At 35.7% G+C, this 7,493-nt stretch overlaps 1 non-coding gene across 1 annotated transcript; it reads right to left on the minus strand.

Annotated features, from left to right (window-relative positions):
- Positions 1 to 1,486: 1,486 nt before the first annotated feature.
- Positions 1,487 to 3,197, minus strand: LOC18436964 (gallate 1-beta-glucosyltransferase 84A24). Its single transcript, XR_016046446.1, has one exon. It is a non-coding gene; the product is annotated as a gallate 1-beta-glucosyltransferase 84A24 (transcript).
- Between the last annotated feature and the right edge of the window lie 4,296 nt (positions 3,198 to 7,493).

A 7,493-nucleotide genomic window follows, 5' to 3' on the forward strand; every position in this document is an offset into this window, starting at 1 on the left:
TTCGAAGGAAGGTAAATATAATTAGAGTAATGATCCTATAGGACTTTCTCCCACGCATGCGTGTAGGACTCTAAAGGGCCACCATTAAAGTTGGCACAGATTTCTAAAAAAGTTATCATGTGAGTATGGAAAAATTATCACGTGGGTGTGGAACTTAAATTTTTTAAAAATCCGTACCAACTATAATGGTGATTTTTTGGAGGTCTTGTACACATGGGTGGAAGAGGGTTCTATAGGATCATTTCTCATACAATTATAGACACCCGATCTTCCCTTGGCCACAATTCAATAAATGCATTATAGACACTCTATCTTCCCTTGGCTACAATTCAATAAATGCAGCACCACCATTTTTATTATTTTTTTATTTTTAGATAATTTAGTAGGGGATATCGAGCCTCTACCCATTTTTCAAATTTTTCAAATTAGTTCATGGGTGTATATACCGGGATAGAAATTGCGAGCCTCTGCCCATTTTTCAAATTAGTTGGTAATCTATATTTTAAAGTAGTTAGTAGTTTTTGTGGTTATCAATAGGAGTGGTACCTACAACAACTGAGGTATGGGGTGCAGGACATTATAGACACGCTATCTTCCCTCAGCTACAATACAATAAATGTAGGACCATCTTTTTTATTACTATTTTATTTTTAGGTAATTTAGTGGGGATGAAGAGCCTTTACCCATTTTTCAAATTAGTTCATGGGTGCATATACCCATAGGGCCACCTTTTTAATTATTATTTTATTTATAGATAATTTAGAGGAAATAAGTTCATGGGTGCATATACCCATAGGGCCACCTTTTTAATTATTATTTTATTTATAGATAATTTAGTGGAAATAAGTTCATGGGTGCATATACCCATAGGGCACCTTTTTAATTATTATTTTATTTATAGATAATTTAGTGGAAATAACGAGCCTCTACCATTTTTCAAATTAGTTAGTAATCTATTTTTTAAAGTAGTTAGTAGTTTTTGTGGCTGTCAATAGAAATGGTACCTACACCGAGTAACAGAGGTATTGGGGTGATCTACCACGTCGATTTCAACCCATTTCCTAACCACAAGCATTGCCCATTAAAACGATCCCCACTCTACACTCTTTTGCCTGCAAATCTAGCAAGGGGAAAGTTGGCTGACCTAGCAAGAAAACACAAACCATCATCGCACTTGTGTGTTCCTGGCGGCCATCCCTCAGCCATGTCTCGAAACAAATAGGTGGGGGCAAATTGATTCTCCATAGATCAGTGTCTGATTATTGGATCAGTAATTTGGATCAAGCCTGAATCAGTTCCTATCAATGTTTTAAAAAATATTAAAAAATAAATAAAATAAAAAAATTAAAGCATAGCGTGGCGATTGAGAGGGGACCTAAAAAAAATTTGATGAGCTTAAGAATAAATAAATAAATTTATTAGAACAGGTTTTGTGAGAACCAATCCGAGACACATACAGTCTCAAAACCGAATCAGTCCATACCAATTTCCATCCCAATCGGGGATTTGAATCATAAATGTTTTATTACACTAATAAAGCTAAAGTAACCAAACCAAAAAACTCAGGGAATATTATCATAATAGGGACAACATTACACTAACAAATGGAGGAGGCAACGAAAAACGTAGAGAATATCTTAATAAAGGACGGAGCTCTTCATTCTGTGAGAGCATGGTCCTTTAGGTTGAGTGAAGGCAAGCGAGCCTCTATCACCTCCTCCTGACGACCGAGAGAGATGACCTCCTCCACAAAAGCCTTGAGGTTTTTATCAGAGGACCCTCCAGTCTCCCAAGCATCTCTAGCTGCCTCCTTCAATTTTATGGCATTGTCTCGAATCCTCAACGCACTAGGCCCCTCCATTATCTCATCCATGCACCTGCAAACCTCCTCTCTTCGAACAAAGCCTTCGCTGCCGCGTTTGAGCCGAACCCCGACGCCGTAGATGTCGACCAAGAACTTCGCGTTCGTGACTTGGTCGCCCCAGTGTGGAAGTGCGATGACGGGGGTGCCTGCTGCGATGGTCTCGAGTGTTGAGTTCCAGCCGCAGTGAGTCACGAAGCAAGCGACGGATGGGTGTGTCAGCACCTCCACCTGCGGGCACCATTTCACCAATTTTCCTCGTCCGACGATGACCTTCAAGAATCCGTCAGGCAGCTGGAACTCTGACGTGCTGTCAACAGGCTTTGCTGCCCAGAGGAAGGGCCGGCCACTGCTCGAGAGCCCCCATGCCAACTCCTCGATTTGCTTTGTCGACAGGGTCACGACGCTCCCAAAGGCAACGTAGATAACTGACCCTTGGGGCTGAGTGCTGAGCCAATCAAGGCAGTCGTGTGCAGGTTTCCATAGATCACCCCGCACTTCGGTGTCTGTCGACTGGCCGAGCAGCTCCGAGGGCACGAGTGGGCCGATGGGCCTGATCGGGGCAAGCTCCTCCATCAACTGAATGGCTTCAGTCTCGAGTGCATAGAACGAGTTTCCCAGCACCCACTTGACCTTCTTGATCTTCTTGATGTGGCTCAATATTACATCCGCAAGACAACGATGGGCAGCAGAGGGCAAAAGGAAGCTGGGGAGCTCGCTTGCTTGGAGCACGGGGAGCCCCGGGAGGCTAATGTCTATGTCTGGTTTCTCAGGCGTCGGAAACTCACTAAGCCTGTAGACGCTTCGGTAATAGAGGGCATAGATGGCGCAGGACTGCACCCAAAGCAATGCGCACGGGATGCTGAAGCCCTCAGCCACATCCACTACCCATGGGACAAAGGGATTGCTCACAACACAATGCACGCGCCGCCCACGGGCCTCGAGGTCGCTGATTAGGGCGGCAAGCCCGTTGGGGCCAGCGCGGTTCAGGTGGGCCATGAACCAGTCGAGGTCTCGGCGGTCTTCATCGACTGCAAGGCCATCAAAGAATGTCAGGAATTCCACGTGCGCATCAGTGCCACTAGTGGTGGTGGTGCCGGCGTCGTGCAACTGTTTGCCGATGGCCTCATTGGTGGCAAAGCTCACACGGAGGCGGTTGTCGGAGGCGAGACGTCGGGCTAAGCGGATGGCTGGCTTGACATGGCCTTGTGCTGGGAAGGTGACCAATAGAATATGGGCCCTCTCCTTTATAGCACCCATCGTGGCTCCCCTGGTGCTACGTCGATGCTTTAGGCTTGGTGTGAGAGTAGGTGAGTGTGTAGTGAGAGACGGGCATGGTTTTGGGGGTTTGTGTGGTGTTCTCTTATAGTGAGGAAAGTAGCTGAGACGGATGGTAAGATTTCCTCCACGTCCATGCAACGAATTGTGTGGGGACCGAGGCGGGATTAAAGGACAGCAAACGCCCCCCTGGAGGGCATATTCCCAATGTATCATCGTCTTTTTCTTTTTTTTTTTAAAAAAAACAATGGGGATTTGAGCCTTACCCTTTTCGGTGAGAACACCCTGATGCTAATACATCGGAACCGGTTTCTATGCGCAAGCGTGCGTGTGGAGAACTGCAGCCCTATTAAAAACTCTATTTTTGATATTGATTTTTGGGTTTAATTTTTAAGGATATGTAATCTCTAACATGGAGATTATAAATATGAAAAAATAAATAATTTTTAAAAATAAAAAATAATAATTTTAATAAAAAAATATTTGGACTATTACTTTTATTGTCTTTAGATGGAACACCCAACTAACCTCCATTTTAAGGTGGACGCTTTACACTTTCCACACCGTATATGTAGAAATATTGTTCAACCCGTATGAAACAATTTTCCTCGTATTTATCTTATAAAGCATGACTTGGTTTTAACATACGTGGTATCTGATGGTCCATGTGATTTAGTGGAAATAGCCTAACACAATTGATTGGGTTTTGAAAAAGGTGTGACTGTAAACGGTCTGATAGCCGGCAATCTCGATAAATGGTGGTAATGGTTTTTGGAGCGTCTGAATTATGGTGGCTGCCTGGTCCAGGCTCTCTAAAAGGGATGGAAATAAATCTTAGATATTTAAAATCTTAAAGAAATTTATGAATTTTCAAAATCCAGGATTTTTGTTATAAATTTTTTAAATTTTTGGTTTAGATAAACTATAAAAAATTTATGGATTCTTTGCAATCATTTTCATGTCCTGTTTTGTAAAAAAACTTGATACAATTTTTCTCTCTAAAATTTTATATGCTTTCCCTCTCTAATACTCAAAATTTAGGACAATGTATCTATATAAATTTTGAGATAGTTTCTTTATCTAAAATTTGATATGGTTTTTCTTTCTAAAATTTAATATATTTTCTATCCAAAATTTAAAATTTGAAATTGTCTATCAAAAGTTTTTTAGATAATTTCACTATCTAAAATTTTAGATGTTTTACTCTCTTTAAAATTTAATATAATTTCTCTTTTTAAAATTTTAAGATACTCTCTCTCTAAAACTTAAAACTTGAGATAGTGCTCCTCTTCAATAATTTTGAGATAGTTTCTCTCTCTAAACATTTTTAAATAGTTTCACTCTCTAAAATATGATATAGTTGTTTTTTCAAATTTTAAGATACTCTCTTCTTAAAAGTTAAAATTTGAGACAATTCTCATTAAAAAACTTTATGTACTTTCTCTCTCTAAAATTTGATATAATTACTCTTTTAAATTTTAAGATGTTTTCTCTCTCTAAAACTTCAAGGTTGAGATAGTTTCTCTATCTAAAATATTGAAATAGTTTCTCTCTTTAAAATTTGATATCGTGTCTCTCTAAAATTTGATATACTTTCTCTCTCTAAAGTTTAAAATTTGAGATATTTTCTCTCTAAAATTTAATTTTGAGATAGTTTCTCTCTAATTTTTTTTGAGATAGTTTCTCGCTCTAAAAATTTCATGTACTTTCTCTATTTAAAATTTGATATAGTTTATCTTTCCAAAATTTTAAAATCCTTTCTCTCTCTAAAATATAAATTTTGCGACATTTTTTCTCCCCAAAAATTTTGAGATGGTTTCTATGTCTAAAATTTTTTAGGTACTTTTTCTTTCTAGAATTTGATATGATTTTTATCTTTAAAATTTTAATATATTTTCTCTCTCTAAAATTCCAAATTCGATAGAGATTCTATCTAAAACTCAAAATTCGATATAGTTTCATTCTCTAAAACACGAAATATTTATCTCTCTAAATTTTTTAGGCAGTTTCTCTTTCTGACATTTACAATAATTTATCTCTAAAAGTTTAAGAATATTTTCTCTCTACAATTTTAAAAGTACCTTCTTTCTCTAAAACTTAAAGATTTGATATAGTTTCTCTCTCTAAAAATTAAAATATGAGATTGTTCTCTCTCTAAAAGTTTTGAAATAGTTTCTCTCTCTAAAAAAGTACTCTCTCTAAAATATAATAATATCCCTCTCTAAACTTTGAGATAGTTTATCTCTCTAAAAAAATTTGGTACTTTCTCTCTCTAAAAATTAAAATTTGAGATAGTTTCTATCTCTAAAAATTTTGAAATAGTTTCTCTATTTTAAAAATTTGGTTACTTTCTCTCGCTATGAGTGAAATCCATGTACCCAAAGAGGCCTAAGGAAATAAATGGTGGTAATGGTTTTTTGAGCATATAAATTAAGGAAATAAATGGTGGTAATGGTTTTTTGAGCATATAAATTATGGTATGATTGAAACCCGAGGACAATATCACTCTTCCTAATCCAGAAAAAGTGGTAAAACGAAGGGAAATTTGCTTGGAGACCGGAAATAAGTCTTGGTATTAAAGAAGGGTATTAAAGAAGGGAAATGTTTCCATGGAAACCCATATATATAGCATATGGGACCTCCTGATCTCAGCTGTTGGATCAGATCTAAGTAGATGGTTGATATTGGCTCGAGTTATAATGTTACAAGCTAGCGTTTAGATCATGATCGGATGGTTCAGAGATTTTTCACAAAACCGGCCGGTTAGAACCGGAACCGGCTAGTTAGATTGGAACCGACATGGTACCGAGTCTAGTTAAGGCTGGTTTGGTGGTAGTAATGGATATTCCGGTCTCTCCAAAAAAAATCAGTACCAAAACCGGCCGGTTTATGGTCGAACCGGCGGTTTCATTCAAAACCAATTGGTTTTTGCTAACAGGTCTGGTTTACCAATATAACACCCGAAATAACATAAAAAACGATATAATCTCAAATAACAGCCGTTATTTGACACAACGGGCGTTACTTGTAACATAACCCGTGAATTGAATTTTGCAACATTTTTTTATTCTAATTTTTGATTTTTTTTGTTTTTGTCGATCAATTATTGCACTTATACACCTAAAATTTTCTATAAATGACTGTTTATTGAATCAAAATTGAAAAAAAACGATTTTTTGGTAGATTGAAAATGGCGAATTTATGAAATTTCCGCCATTTTATCAATCTGAGCTTCAATACCCCATGAATATGCATGAAAATGGAGAGCTTTGATGCACTATTGAAGGCTTAAACTTTTCCCTATTTCAATATGTCAAAAAAGATGAATATTTGAGGTCGATTTTGGTTGAAAGTGGGCAACAGCGAAGAACTGTATTCAATGAAAAAAAAATGATTTTTGATCCATGTATTGATCGTTTGTTTTCAAATTGATTAGTGAAGTTTGATTATCAAGGCTTCATCAATCAAATACATTCGGTATTTTGATCTATCATTGAGTAAATTTATTTATATGAATTTTTTTTGCCTGCTTTTTTGGTTTGAAAATTTCGTGAAGTGAAATATCCACCATTTTTTGATTAGTGAAGTTTGATCATCAAGGCTTCATCAATCAAATACATTAGGTATTTTGATCTATCATTGAGTAAATTTATTTATATGAATTTTTTTTTGCCAGCTTTTTTGGTTTGAAAATTTCGTGAAGTGAAATATCCACCATTTTTTGAAGAACAATATTAATAGTGAATGGATCTTCATGAAATTTTAGGCATTTGAATCGTAATTGAAGTATCTATCATATCCACATGTCAATTTGTTTTTAAAATGAAAGATTTAGAGTTGATTTTGACTCAAAAGTTTTTGGGTTCTTTGGCTCGATTTTAACATATTTTTTATAAAAATATGTTATTTGTGATGAATATGAGAAAAAAAATATGTTCTTTCTTTTTAATTTTATATAGTTTTGGTGACCTTGTTGGATAATTTTTAATGTTATATATTGTTTTTACAAAAATGTGTTTTTGTGATGAATATGAGAAAAAAAATATTTATTTCTTTTTAATGTTTTATATTTTTGGTGAGCTTGTTGGATTGTTTTTAATGTTATATATTTTTTTATAAAAATATATTTTTTTGTGATGAATATGAGAAAAAACAAAATTTATTTCTTTTTAATGTTATATATTTTTGGTGAGCTTGTTGGATTGTTTTTAATGTTATATATATATTTTTATATAAAAATATGATTTTCTTGTTAAAATTGCAATCTTATATAATTTTTTTCATCTTAATTCTACATTTTAAGTTGCAAATCTACGAAAGGCACAAATTCTGTGGCAGGTTAATATCTTGAATA

Source organism: Amborella trichopoda, chromosome 12, assembly GCF_054954075.1.
Source record: "Amborella trichopoda isolate Santa Cruz 75 chromosome 12, AtrichopodaSantaCruz75HAP2 v2.0, whole genome shotgun sequence".
NCBI lineage: Eukaryota > Viridiplantae > Streptophyta > Magnoliopsida > Amborellales > Amborellaceae > Amborella > Amborella trichopoda.